The following is a 13,800-nucleotide window of genomic DNA, read 5'->3' as shown; positions in this document are numbered from 1 at the left end:
TAGTATTCCTCCCCCCACCTGATGAAGGAACCTGCACTTTCATCTGCACCTTCCTCTTTGTCCCCGTGTAAGGTGGTATGGTATGCGGGAAGAGCAACCTGACTTTCAGCAGGGTCACAATGTTGTTGTGTAGCGTGCACGGGGAATGTTGCGTTATGGGTCAATGTACCAGCAGACTCATCTATCACTGGCTGGGCAATGGGCACGATGAAGTGGAAACACAGATATAGGCCCAAAGAAGAAAGTGGGCTAAATGCAGTTCAAAATTGGTAACACAGGAATAACCAGGGGGCATTGCAGTGGAGGACAACTGGAATGAGAGGCTGACACAGAGAGTAGGGCCAAATCAGTAAGTAGTCGAAATGCAGTTCAAAATTGGCAACCGTAGTAAACAGGCGGCACAGCTTTGTTCAGTGGAGGAGAACAGCAAGGAGTGGCAGACACCGATAGTAGGCCCCAAACCAACTAGTACGCCAAATGCAGTTGTTCCATTTAACCACAATTTAATGAGAGCCTGAAGATAGAAGCTCAGGAAAGGCAACCTGGGGAACACCTTGGAGTGTAACACACCATCTCTCTCCACCCCATACCCATTTTGTATGGCCTAATGCAGTGTACTTTTCTACAACTACTAAACGAGAGTCGGAAGACCGAAGCAATGGCAAGGAAACCTGGGGAACACCTTAGAGTGTAACACACCCTCTCTCTACACCCCATACCCAATTTGAAGGTCTAATGCAGTGTAGTTTCCAAGAACTACTAAACGAGAGCCGGAAGATCGAAGCTCAGGAAAGGCAACCTGGGGAACACCTTGGAGTGTAACACACCCTCTCGCTACACCCCATACCCAATTTGAAGGCCTAATGCAGCGTAGTTTCCAACAACTACTAAACGAGAGCCGGAAGATCGAAGCTCAGGAAAGGCAACCTGGGGAACACCTTGGAGTGTAACAAACCCTCTCTCTACACCCCATACCCAATTTGTAGGCCTAATGCAGCGTAGTTTCCGACAACTACTAAACGAGAGCCGGAATATCGAAGCTCAGGAAAGGCAACCTGGGGAACACCTTGGAGTGTAACACACCCTCTCTCTACACCCCATACCCAATTTGTAGGCCTAATGCAGCGCAGTTTCCGATAACTACTAAACGAGAGCCGGAATATCGAAGCTCAGGAAAGGCAACCTGGGGAACACCTTGGAGTGTAACACACCCTCTCTCTACACCCCATACCCAATTTGAAGGCCTAATGCAGTGTAGTTTCCAAGAACTACTAAACGAGAGCCGGAAGATCGAAGCTCAGGAAAGGCAACCTGGGGAACACCTTGGAGTGGAACACACCATCTCTCTACACCCCATACCCAATTTGAAGGCCTAATGCAGCGTAGTATCCAACAACTACTAAACGAGAGCCGGTAGATCGAAGCTCAGGAAAGGCAACCTGGGGAACACCTTGGAGTGTAACACAACGTCTCTCTACACGACGGAAGGGCTGATTCTTAGGAAGGAAGGCTGTTGGAAATAAGCATTGCGCGTCCGAGGGTGATTAGATTCTTATTAGGTATATACTCACCCTCGGACGCGCCCTGCTTCTTTATTTGGAATGAATGTTTATTTGCAATGTGGTGTTGACTTTCTCTATTATTTTGGTAATTAATGATTTTATTATTTTCATTATTTTGCATCTTCTCGGCAATAATATAAAGAAGACGCGACAGGACAACACTCGGTGGATGCCATATGTGTGTTTTCAATTTAAAAAAACTTTCAGTTAACTACTTGCAGGAGAAAGTAATTGTAGCTGGTGGCCATTTTTAGTACTGTACCAGATTTTAGTTGTGTGTTTGTTTTTAATGTTAAAATGTCTGCATTTGATATCTCACCAGTATTTTCTTTTTTATAAGCAAAATACTTATTTTTATATTTTCTGATGTTGGTTCCAGGGGTACACGTCCAGCAGTGCCCTGGTCAGTGTAGTAGTAGTTGAAAGAATGGACCGCAGACAGGCATCGAAGGCCTAAAATAAAAACACATGGCTGTAGGCAATTTTAAATTGGTTCCAGGGGTACACGGACAGCAGTGGTGTGGTCAGTGGAGGCCTAGTGGAAGGAGTGACCGCAGACAGGCATCGAAGGCCTAAAATAATAACACATGGCTGTAGGCAATTTTAAATTGGTTCCAGGGGTACACGGGCAGCAGTGACCTGGTCAGTGTAGTAGTAGTTGAAAGAATGGACCGCAGACAGGCATCGAAGGCCTAAAATAAAAAAATTGGGCTGGCTGTAGGCAATTTTAAATTGGTTCCAGGGGTACACGGGCAGCAGTGGTGTGGTCAGTGGAGGCCTAGTGGAAGGAGTGACCGCAGACAGGCATCGAAGGCCTAAAATAATAACACATGGCTGTAGGCAATTTTAAATTGGTTCCAGGGGTACACGGACAGCAGTGGTGTGGTCAGTGGAGGCCTAGTGGAAGGAGTGACCGCAGACAGGCATCGAAGGCCTAAAATAATAACACATGGCTGTAGGCAATTTTAAATTGGTTCCAGGGGTACACGGGCAGCAGTGACCTGGTCAGTGTAGTAGTAGTTGAAAGAATGGACCGCAGACAGGCATCGAAGGCCTAAAATAAAAAAATTGGGCTGGCTGTAGGCAATTTTAAATTGGTTCCAGGGGTACACGGACAGCAGTGGTGTGCTCAGTGGAGGCCTAGTGGAAGGAGTGACCGCAGACAGGCATCGAAGGCCTAAAATAATAACACATGGCTGTAGGCAATTTTAAATTGGTTCCAGGGGTACACGGGCAGCAGTGACCTGGTCAGTGTAGTAGTAGTTGAAAGAATGGACCGCAGACAGGCATCGAAGGCCTAAAATAAAAAAATTGGGCTGGCTGTAGGCAATTTTAAATTGGTTCCAGGGGTACACGGACAGCAGTGGTGTGGTCAGTGGAGGCCTAGTGGAAGGAGTGACCGCAGACAGGCTTCCAAGGCCTAACATAACAAACTTGGGCTGGCTGTAGGCACTTTTAAATTGGTTCCAGGGGTACACGGGCAGCAGTGGTCTGGTCAGTGGAAGTCTAGTGGAAGGAGTGACCGCAGACAGGCTTCCAAGGCCTAACATAACAAAATTGGGCTGGCTGTAGGCACTTTAAATTGGTTCCAGGGGTACATGGGCAGCAGTGTATGGTCAGTGGAAGTCTAGTGGAAGGAGTGACGGCAGACAGTCTTCGAAGGCCTAACATAACAAAATTGGGCTGACTGTAGGCACTTTTAAATTGGTTCCAGGGTAACACGGCCAGCAGTGGCCTGGTCAGTGTAGTAGTTGTAGAAAGAAGGGACCGCAGACAGGCTTCGAAGGCCTAACATAACAAAAATGTCAAAACAATGGTATTGTCAGTGCCAGGCATTGAAGGATGTCAGCGCCTAGACTACACATTGGTGAAGCTGTGAGAGATAATTTTGCTAGTGGTAGAGCACTGTTTGAGCTGGGGGGGGGAACTGTCTTGTGGCCGGCGTTACAGGCACAGGGCCCCTCATATTACAACGGTGTGTCTGACGTTGGGTGCGCACCACCACCGCCAGAGACACTTTATTGTACTATGAGGGACCCAGTGGCAGTGCCGTCGACCAAAAGCGGCCACACCCACCTCTTCAGACAAACAGCACTCTCAAGGGTCCAAGCGCAAAGTGGCGATAGCACGGCCCCGTGTGGGGAGTTTGGCCATTTCGTGAGGTGGAAACATGTCGTATGCTGGACAATCAGGTGAAGAAAATTACGAGATTGGAAAAGTCATTCAGAATAGTCCACAGGCAAGACCTTTTCATAGGAAAGCTAGGTGTCAGCCGGGCAGGGTGGGGCAAAAGATTTTGAAATCCAGTTGTGGTTCATTTTAATGAAGGTTAGATCATCTACATTTTGGGTAGCCAGACGAGTCCTTTTTTCTGTTAGTATTGAACCTGCAGCACTGAATACTCTTTCTGATAGGACACTAGCTGCCGGGCAAGCAAGCTCCTGCAATGCATATTCTGCCAATTCTGGCCAGGTGTCTAATTTGGATGCCCAGTAATCAAATGGGAATGACGGTTGAGGGAGAACGTCGATAAGGGATGAAAAATAGTTTGTAACCATACTGGACAAATGTTGTCTCCTGTCACTTTGAATTGATGCTGCAGTACCTGTCCTGTCTGCGGTCATAGAAAAATCACTCCACAACCTGGTCAGAAAACCCCTCTGGCCAACGCCACTTCTGATTTCTGCCCCTCTAACACCTCTGGTCTGCTGGCCCCTGGAGCTCGTGTGAGAACGATCACGGGCGCTGTGTGCAGGGAATGCCAGAAGCAAACGGTCAACAAGAGTTGATTGTTTTGTTGCTAATATTAGTTCCAAGTTCTCATGTGGCATAATATTTTGCAATTTGCCTTTATAGCGAGGATCAAGGAGGCAGGCCAACCAGTAATCGTCATCGTTCATCATTTTTGTAATGCGTGTGTCCCTTTTGAGGATACGCAAGGCATAATCCGCCATGTGGGCCAAAGTTCCCGTTGTCAAATCTGCGGTTGTGCTTGGTTGAGGGGCAGTTGCAGGCAAATCTACGTCACTTGTGTCCCTCAAAAAACCAGAACCCGGCCTTGCCACGCCACCAATTTCCCGTGCCCCCGGGAAAGCTTCCTCATTAAAAATATACTCATCCCCATCATCCTCCTTATCCTCCACCTCCTCTTCGCCCGGTACCTCGTCATGTACACTGCCCTGACCAGACAATCGCTGACTGTCATCAAGGCTTTCCTCTTCCTCTGGTGCAGACGCCTGATCCTTTATGTGCGTCAAACTTTGCATCAGCAGACGCATTAGGGGGATGCTCATGCTTATTATGGCGTTGTCTGCACTAACCAGCCGTGTGCATTCCTCAAAACACTGAAGGACTTGACACATGTCTTGAATCTTCGACCACTGCACACCTGACAACTCCATGTCTGCCATCCTACTGCCTGCCCGTGTATGTGTATCCTCCCACAAAAACATAACAGCCCGCCTCTGTTCGCACAGTCTCTGAAGCATGTGCAGTGTTGAGTTCCACCTTGTTGCAACGTCTATGATTAGGCGATGCTGGGGAAGGTTCAAAGAACGCTGATAGGTCTGCATACGGCTGGAGTGTACAGGCGAACGGCGGATATGTGCGCAAAGTCCACGCACTTTGAGGAGCAGGTCGGATAACCCCGGATAACTTTTCAGGAAGCACTGCACCACCAGGTTTAAGGTGTGAGCCAGGCAAGGAATGTGTTTCAGTTGGGAAAGGGAGATGGCAGCCATGAAATTCCTTCCGTTATCACTCACTACCTTGCCTGCCTCAAGATCTACAGTGCCCAGCCACGACTGCGTTTCTTGCTGCAAGAACTCGGACAGAACTTCCGCGGTGTGTCTATTGTCGCCCAAACACTTCATAGCCAATACAGCCTGCTGACGTATGCCAGTAGCTGCCCCATAATGGGAGACCTGGTGTGCAACAGTGGCAGGTGCGGATGGAGTGTTTGTGCGACTGCGGTCTGTGGACGAGCTCTTGCTTCTGCAGGAGGACGAGGAGGAGGAGGAGGAGGGGGTGCGAACGGCTACAGACAACTGTTTACTAGACCGTGGGCTAGGCAGAACTGTCCCAAACTTGCTGTCCCCTGTGGACCCTGAATCCACCACATTTACCCAGTGTGCCGTGATGGACACGTAACGTCCCTGGCCATGCCTACTGGTCCATGCATCTGTTGTCAGGTGCACCTTTGTGCTCACAGATTGCCTGAGTGCATGGACGATGCGCTCTTTAACATGCTGGTGGAGGGCTGGGATGGCTTTTCTGGAAAAAAAGTGTCGACTGGGTAGCTCGTAGCGTGGTACAGCGTAGTCCATCAGGTCTTTGAAAGCTTCGCTTTCAACTAACCGGTAGGGCATCATCTCTAACGAGATTAGTCTAGCTATGTGGGCGTTCAAACCCTGTGTACGCGGATGCGAGGCTAAGTATTTCCTTTTTCTAACCATAGTCTCATGTAGGGTGAGCTGGACTGGAGAGCTGGAGATCGTGGAACTAGCGGGGGTGCCGGTGGACATGGCAGACTGAGAGACGGTGGGAGATGGTATTGTTGCCGCCGGTGCCCTAGATGCAGTGTTTCCTACTACGAAACTGGTGATTCCCTGACCCTGACTGCTTTGGCCTGGCAAAGATACCTGCACAGATACAGCAGGTGGTGCGCTAAATGGTGGTCCTACACTGCCGGAAGGGATGTTGCGTTGATGACTAGCTTCATTGGCCGAGGGTGCAACAACCTTAAGGGACGTTTGGTAGTTAGTCCAAGCTTTCAAATGCATGGTGGTTAAATGTCTATGCATGCAACTAGTATTGAGACTTTTCAGATTCTGACCTCTGCTTAAGGAAGTAGAACATTTTTGACAGATGACTTTGTGCTGATCAATTGGATGTTGTTTAAAAAAATGCCAGACTGCACTCTTTCTAGCATCGGATACCTTTTCAGGCATTGCAGACTGAGCTTTAACCGGATGGCCACGCTGTCCTCCACCAGGTTTTGGCTTTGCCACGCGTTTTGGGCAAGATACGGGCCCGGCAGATGGAACCTGTGGCGATGTTGATGCCTGCTGCGGCCCCTCCTCCTCCTCTGCTTCAGAACTGCTGCCGCCTGCACCCTGTTCCCCCAATGGCTGCCAATCGGGGTCAAGAACTGGGTCATCTAATAACTCTTCTTGTACCTCCTGCGCAACTTCGTCTGTGTCACCGTGTCGTTCGGTGGTATAGCGTTCGTGATGGGGCAACATAGTCTCATCAGGGTCTGATTCTTGATCAGCACCCTGCGAGGGCAATGTTGTGGTCTGAGTCAAAGGACCAGCATAGTAGTCTGGCTGTGGCTGTGCGTCAGTGCACTCCATGTCAGATTCAATTTGTAATGGGCATGGACTGTTAACTGCTTCACTTTCTAAGCCAGGGACGGTATGTGTAAAGAGCTCCATGGAGTAACCCGTTGTGTCGCCTGCTGCATTCTTCTCTGTTGTTGTTTTTGCTGAAGAGGACAAGGAAGTGACTTGTCCCTGACCGTGAACATCCACTAACGACGCGCTGCTTTTACTTTTACCAGTTTCACGAGATGAGGCAAAAGAGCTAGAGGCTGAGTCAGCAAGATAAGCCAAAACTTGCTCTTGCTGCTCCGGCTTTAAAAGCGGTTTTCCTAATCCCAGAAAAGGGAGCGTTCGAGGCCTTGTGTAGCCGGATGACGAACCTGGCTCCACAGCTCCAGACTTAGGTGCAATATTTTTTCCCCCACGACCACCTGATGCTCCACCACTACCACTACCCTCATTACCAGCTGACAATGAACGCCCCCGGCCACGACCTCTTCCACTAGACTTCCTCATTGTTTTAAAAACGTAACCAAACTAACGTTATTTGTTGCAGTCACACAACTTACACGGTGAGCTATAACTTCAGTATGATTTAGCTACCCCTTTACAGGTTGGTGAGACCACAGCGAAAATCAGGCCCAATGTTACACACTCTTTTTTTGGTGGCTGCAAATTAGAGAGATGCCCCACACGCAGGACTGTCACTGAAGCACAAATGTTAATATTAATGTCACACTATTATTTTTTTTTTATTTTTATTTTTTTCAGGAACACTTTAGAAACCCCCCCCCAAAAAAAAAAAAGATTTTTGCAGGGAGAATTTAGAAAACAAATGTAACAAACTATATGCTTTCTATGGGCCACTGAGTGAGAGATGACGCACACAGGAATCAGGAGTGGCACACAAGCCCAGAGGCCAATATTTTTCTACCAATGATTGATGGAGTTATTTTCTCTGGTAGATTTTGGAACCCAAATCAAGGAAAAAAAATGTAGGCTTTCTATGGACCACAATTGGAGAGAGAGAGAGAGAGAGAGAGAGATGGCACACCCAGGAGTCAAGACTGGCACACAAGCAGAAAGGCCAATATTAATCTCCCACTGTTTTTTTTTTTTTTTTTTTTTTTTTTCAGGGAGACTTTAGAAAAAAAAATAATAAAAAAAATATGATTTTATCAGGAAGAATTTAGAAACCAAATAAAATAAAATGATTTTTTCTGGGAGAATTTATAAAACAAATAAAACCAAAAATAGGCGTTCTATGGCCCACTGACTGAGAGATGACGCACCCAGGAGTCAAGACTGGCACACAAGCAGAAAGGCCAATATTAATCTCCCACTGTTTTTTTTTTTTTTTTTCAGGGAGACTTTAGAAAAAAAAATAATAAAAAAAATGTGATTTTATCAGGAAGAATTTAGAAACCAAATAAAATAAAATGATTTTTTCAGGGAGAATTTATAAAACAAATAAAACCAAAAATAGGCGTTCTATGGCCCACTGACTGAGAGATGACGCACCCAGGAGTCAAGACTGGCACACAAGCAGAAAGGCCAATATTAATCTCCCACTGTTTTTTTTTTTTTTTTTCAGGGAGACTTTAGAAAAAAAAATAATAAAAAAAATGTGATTTTATCAGGAAGAATTTAGAAACCAAATAAAATAAAATGATTTTTTCTGGGAGAATTTATAAAACAAATAAAACCAAAAATAGGCGTTCTATGGCCCACTGACTGAGAGATGACGCACCCAGGAGTCAAGACTGGCACACAAGCAGAAAGGCCAATATTAATCTCCCACTGTTTTTTTTTTTTTTTTTCAGGGAGACTTTAGAAAAAAAAATAATAAAAAAAATGTGATTTTATCAGGAAGAATTTAGAAACCAAATAAAATAAAATGATTTTTTCAGGGAGAATTTAGAAAACAAATAAAACCAAAAATAGGCGTTCTATGGCCCACTGACTGAGAGAGAGAGAGAGAGAGATGGAACGCTTAGTACTGGCACACAAGCCCAAAGGGCAATATTAATCTCCCTTTTTTTTCCCAGGGAGAATTTCTAAAACCCAAAAAAAAAAAAAAATAGGCTTTCTATGGCCCACTATTTGTGAGAGAGATGGGACGCTCAGGACTGGCACAGATGGCACGCTCAGGACTGGCACAGAAGCCCAGAGGCCAATATTAATCTCCCTTTTTTTCTGGTAGAATTTATAAAACCAAAAAAAAATTTAAATAGGCTTTCTATGGCCCACTATTTGTGAGAGAGATGGCACGCTCAGGACTGGCACAGATGGCACGCTCACAACTGGCACACAAGCCCAGAGGCCAATATTAATCTCCCTTTTTTCAGGGAAAATTTATAAAACAAAAAAAAAAAATAAATAGGCTTTCTATGGCCCACTATTTGTGAGAGAGATGGCACGCTCAGGGCTGGCACAGATGGCACGCTCAGGACTGGCACACAAGCCCAGAGGCCAATATTAATCTCCCTTTTTTTCAGGGAGAATTTATAAAACCCCCCAAAAAAATAAAATAGGCTTTCTATGGCCCACTATTTGTGAGAGAGATGGGACGCTCAGGACTGGCACAGATGGCACGCTCAGGACTGGCACAGAAGCCCAGAGGCCAATATTAATCTCCCTTTTTTTCTGGGAGAATTTATAAAACCAAAAAAAAATTTAAATAGGCTTTCTATGGCCCACTATTTGTGAGAGAGATGGCACGCTCAGGACTGGCACAGATGGCACGCTCACAACTGGCACACAAGCCCAGAGGCCAATATTAATCTCCCTTTTTTCAGGGAAAATTTATAAAACAAAAAAAAAAAATAAATAGGCTTTCTATGGCCCACTATTTGTGAGAGAGATGGCACGCTCAGGGCTGGCACAGATGGCACGCTCAGGACTGGCACACAAGCCCAGAGGCCAATATTAATCTCCCTTTTTTTCAGGGAGAATTTATAAAACCCCCAAAAAAAATAAAATAGGCTTTCTATGGCCCACTATTTGTGAGAGAGATGGGACGCTCAGGACTGGCACAGATGGCACGCTCAGGACTGGCACAGAAGCCCAGAGGCCAATTTTAATCTCCCTTTTTTTCTGGGAGAATTTATAAAACCAAAAAAAAATTTAAATAGGCTTTCTATGGCCCACTATTTGTGAGAGAGATGGCACGCTCAGGACTGGCACAGATGGCACGCTCACAACTGGCACACAAGCCCAGAGGCCAATATTAATCTCCCTTTTTTCAGGGAAAATTTATAAAACAAAAAAAAAAATTAAATAGGCTTTCTATGGCCCACTATTTGTGAGAGAGATGGCACGCTCAGGGCTGGCACAGATGGCACGCTCAGGACTGGCACACAAGCCCAGAGGCCAATATTAATCTCCCTTTTTTCAGGGAAAATTTATAAAACAAAAAAAAAAAATAAATAGGCTTTCTATGGCCCACTATTTGTGAGAGAGATGGCACGCTCAGGGCTGGCACAGATGGCACGCTCAGGACTGGCACACAAGCCCAGAGGCCAATATTAATCTCCCTTTTTTTCAGGGAGAATTTATAAAACCAAAAAAAAAAATAAATAGGCTTTCTATGGCCCACTATTTGTGAGAGAGATGGCACGCTCAGGGCTGGCACAGATGGCACGCTCAGGACTGGCACACAAGCCCAGAGGCCAATATTAATCTCCCTTTTTTTCAGGGAGAATTTATAAAACCCCCAAAAAAATAAAATAGGCTTTCTATGGCCCACTATTTGTGAGAGAGATGGCACACTCAGGACTGGCACACAAGCCCAAAGGCCAATATTAATCTCCCACTGTATTTTTATCAGGGAGAATTTATACACCCCACAAAAAAAAATACAGAAAAATGAAAAGGCTTTCTATGGCCCACTATGTGAGAGAGATGGCACACACAGGGATGGCACTCTAGCAGAAATGCCAAATTGCCAATCTTAATCTCCCACCAAAAAAAAAACAAAAAAAAAAACAGGGAATGTCCTACAATTACTATCTCCCTGCCTGCAGTAATCTCAGCCAGGTATGGCAGGCAGCTACTATCTCCCTGCCTGCAGTAATCTCAGCCAGGTATGGCAGGCAGCAATAAGGAGTGGACTGATGCACAAATGAAATAAAAAGTGTGGACAAACAAAAAAGATAGCTGTGCAGAAAGGAAGGAACAAGAGGATTTGTGCTTTGAAAAAAGCAGTTGGTTTGCACAGCGGCGTACACACAGCAATGCAGCTATCAGGGAGCCTTCTAGGGCAGCCCAATGAGCTACAGCGCTGAGGGGAAAAAAAAAAAAAAAAAAACTTCCACTGTCCCTGCACACCGAGGGTGGTGTTGGACAGTGCAAATCGCTGCAGCACAAGCGGTTTTGTGGTTAATGGACCCTGCCTAACGCTATCCCTGCTTCTGACAAAGCGGCAGCAACCTCTCCCTAAGCTCAGATCAGCAGCAGTAAGATGGCGGTCGGCGGGAACGCCTCTTTATAGCCCCTGTGACGTCGCAGACAGCAAGCCAATCACTGCAATGCCCTTCTCTAAGATGGTGGGGACCAGGACCTATGTCATCACGCTGCCCACACTCTGCGTTTACCTTCATTGGCTGAGAAATGGCGCTTTTCGCGTCATTGAAACGCGACTTTGGCGCGAAAGTCGCGTACCGCATGGCCGACCCCGCACAGGGGTCGGATCGGGTTTCATGAAACCCCGACTTAGCCAAAAGTCGGCGACTTTTGAAAATGTTCGACCCGTTTCGCTCAACCCTAATGCCAACTCCTCCTCGTACCACACAACCCACTGACTTTTTTGGGTATTTACCTCCGGCTGCAGTCTTTCCTCCATTTGCTGTGAGGATCCTTCCTCAGTGTCATCTTGCAGGCGAACTCCTTCCAAAGCCTCAATTAGCTGCTCCTTGGAGAGTCCTTTAAAATGGACTCCTACTTCATGGGCCTTTGTTTGTAGGTTCATCGCAGTCCAGCTCTTGTACTCTGCGGTGCTGGTTCCCAATGTTGATGGGCCTTTGTCCTCCATTCCTTCTACTCTGATCCCACTGCTGCCAACCAGTTTGTGACGGGGTGTACAGCAGAGCAGGAAGGGACAACAGGCCGAGGGATGATCCAATGAGATTTATTAAAGCAGGGAGCATACAACATCAAATATCCATAATGTCCTTCAAGTCCACCAGAAGTCCACAATAAGCCCAAGTAAATAAACAGATCTGGAGGTGCTTTCCAGTAATCCCGCACCCGATAAACGAAACAATAGTCCTTCCACGAGTCCAACAGAACAGATTCGGGGGCACCTCCAGATAATCCTTGTGCCAGCTAACAAAGCAATAGTCCACATGAGTCCAAGGGATCCCAAAACAATCTCACGAACGACGAGATATGTCCTCAGCTCAAGTCTCATCCCGTACGCTTCCGCAGTCACAGATGGACGTGGGGTCTTGCCTCAGCTAAGAATCCCCACTCCTTCCCCTTTAAGGATCAACTCACATCTGATCTCAAAAATAAGAATGGATTATCTGAGCTCCTGGGATCCGCCCATGAAGGGGGGTAGGGGTCACACCTTCTATTCAATGGTTGGGTCCACCTGAAGATTCTAGACTGGTCGGCTCCTCTTAGTCTATCTAGTATGTACATATGACTAGCCACCTGCTGTGAGAAAGAATGGCTATTCTTCACTAGTGGTGTTGACAAACCTTAATTACATTATAGCTTAGGGCTGCAAGTATTGGGGGAAGGAGACATATTGTTACAGGTGAACTCCCTGCACAAGAAAATACATAAATTACAGCTAATAGAAACCAGAGAACAGTTACATACATCAAATGGCATATTATTCAAATACAGGACAGGGCAAAAGTACATATCATGACAGACATGTCTCTAAATATTAGGAAAAAAACAATAATTCTATCAACTGTTTTTTTCTTAACCAGAAAGAAAACACTTAAGCAAATACAAAAGAAGATTAAAACACATGTAAGTTTGTATGTTAGTAAAATCATAAGAGTAAGTTCAAAACAATTTTCAAGCACATATCATACTGGCAGTAGTGGGATGAAAGCACATGCAAATTTTGTCTGTTTTCATAATTATAAGAATAAGATCAAAAGATTTTCAAGAACTCATACTGCTGAGTCATACTCAGCATGATTAAGTAGGCTTCCTTAGAGTAAGTGAAGTACATTTGACAACATTTAAAATTAGTGCATGTTGGAAAAAGGGCATGTCTCTAAACATTAGGAAAAACCAATGATTCTATCAACGGTCTTTATCTTAACCGAAAACTGAAAAATCATACAAATACAAAAGAAGATTAGATCACATGCTAATTTGCATGTTAGCAAAATCATAAGAATAAGTAGAAAAACATTTCAAGACCTCATAATACTGGCAGCAGTGGGATTAAAGCATATGCTAATTTTGTATGTTAACATAGTTATAAGAATAAGATAAAAAGGTTTTAAGGAACTCTTACTACTGGCAGCAGTGGGATTTGAACCTACAGGTCTGTTGTAAAATGGTTAAGTCTCTAAACAATAGGAAAAACCAATAATTCTATCAACTGTCTTTTCCTAAACAGAAATCCACACACTCATGCAAATACAAAATCATAAGAATTAGATCAAAAGGTTCTGAAGACCTACTGGCAGCAGTGGGATTTGAACCCACGCCTCTGAAGAGACTGGAGCCTTAATCCAGCGCCTTAGACCGCTCGGCCATGCTACCTTTAGCAGCATGATTTTTAAGATTCCTTATCTTAACTGAAAACCACAAAATTATACAAAGACAAAAGATTAAATCACATGTTAATTTGCATGTTAGCAAAATCATAAGAATAAGTACAAAAACATTTCAAGACCGCATAATACTGGCAGCAGTGGGATTAAAGCATATGCTAATTTTGTATA

At 45.3% G+C, this 13,800-nt stretch overlaps 1 non-coding gene across 1 annotated transcript; it reads right to left on the bottom strand.

Annotated features, from left to right (window-relative positions):
* Positions 1 to 13,536: 13,536 nt before the first annotated feature.
* On the bottom strand, positions 13,537 to 13,618 carry TRNAL-AAG (transfer RNA leucine (anticodon AAG)). Its single transcript has one exon. It is a non-coding gene; the product is annotated as a tRNA-Leu (tRNA).
* Positions 13,619 to 13,800: the final 182 nt, after the last annotated feature.

Source organism: Ranitomeya imitator, chromosome 4, assembly GCF_032444005.1.
Source record: "Ranitomeya imitator isolate aRanImi1 chromosome 4, aRanImi1.pri, whole genome shotgun sequence".
Taxonomy (NCBI): domain Eukaryota; kingdom Metazoa; phylum Chordata; class Amphibia; order Anura; family Dendrobatidae; genus Ranitomeya; species Ranitomeya imitator.
The sequence above is the reverse complement of the archived record's forward strand: the minus strand, read 5'-3'. Positions and strand labels throughout refer to the sequence as shown.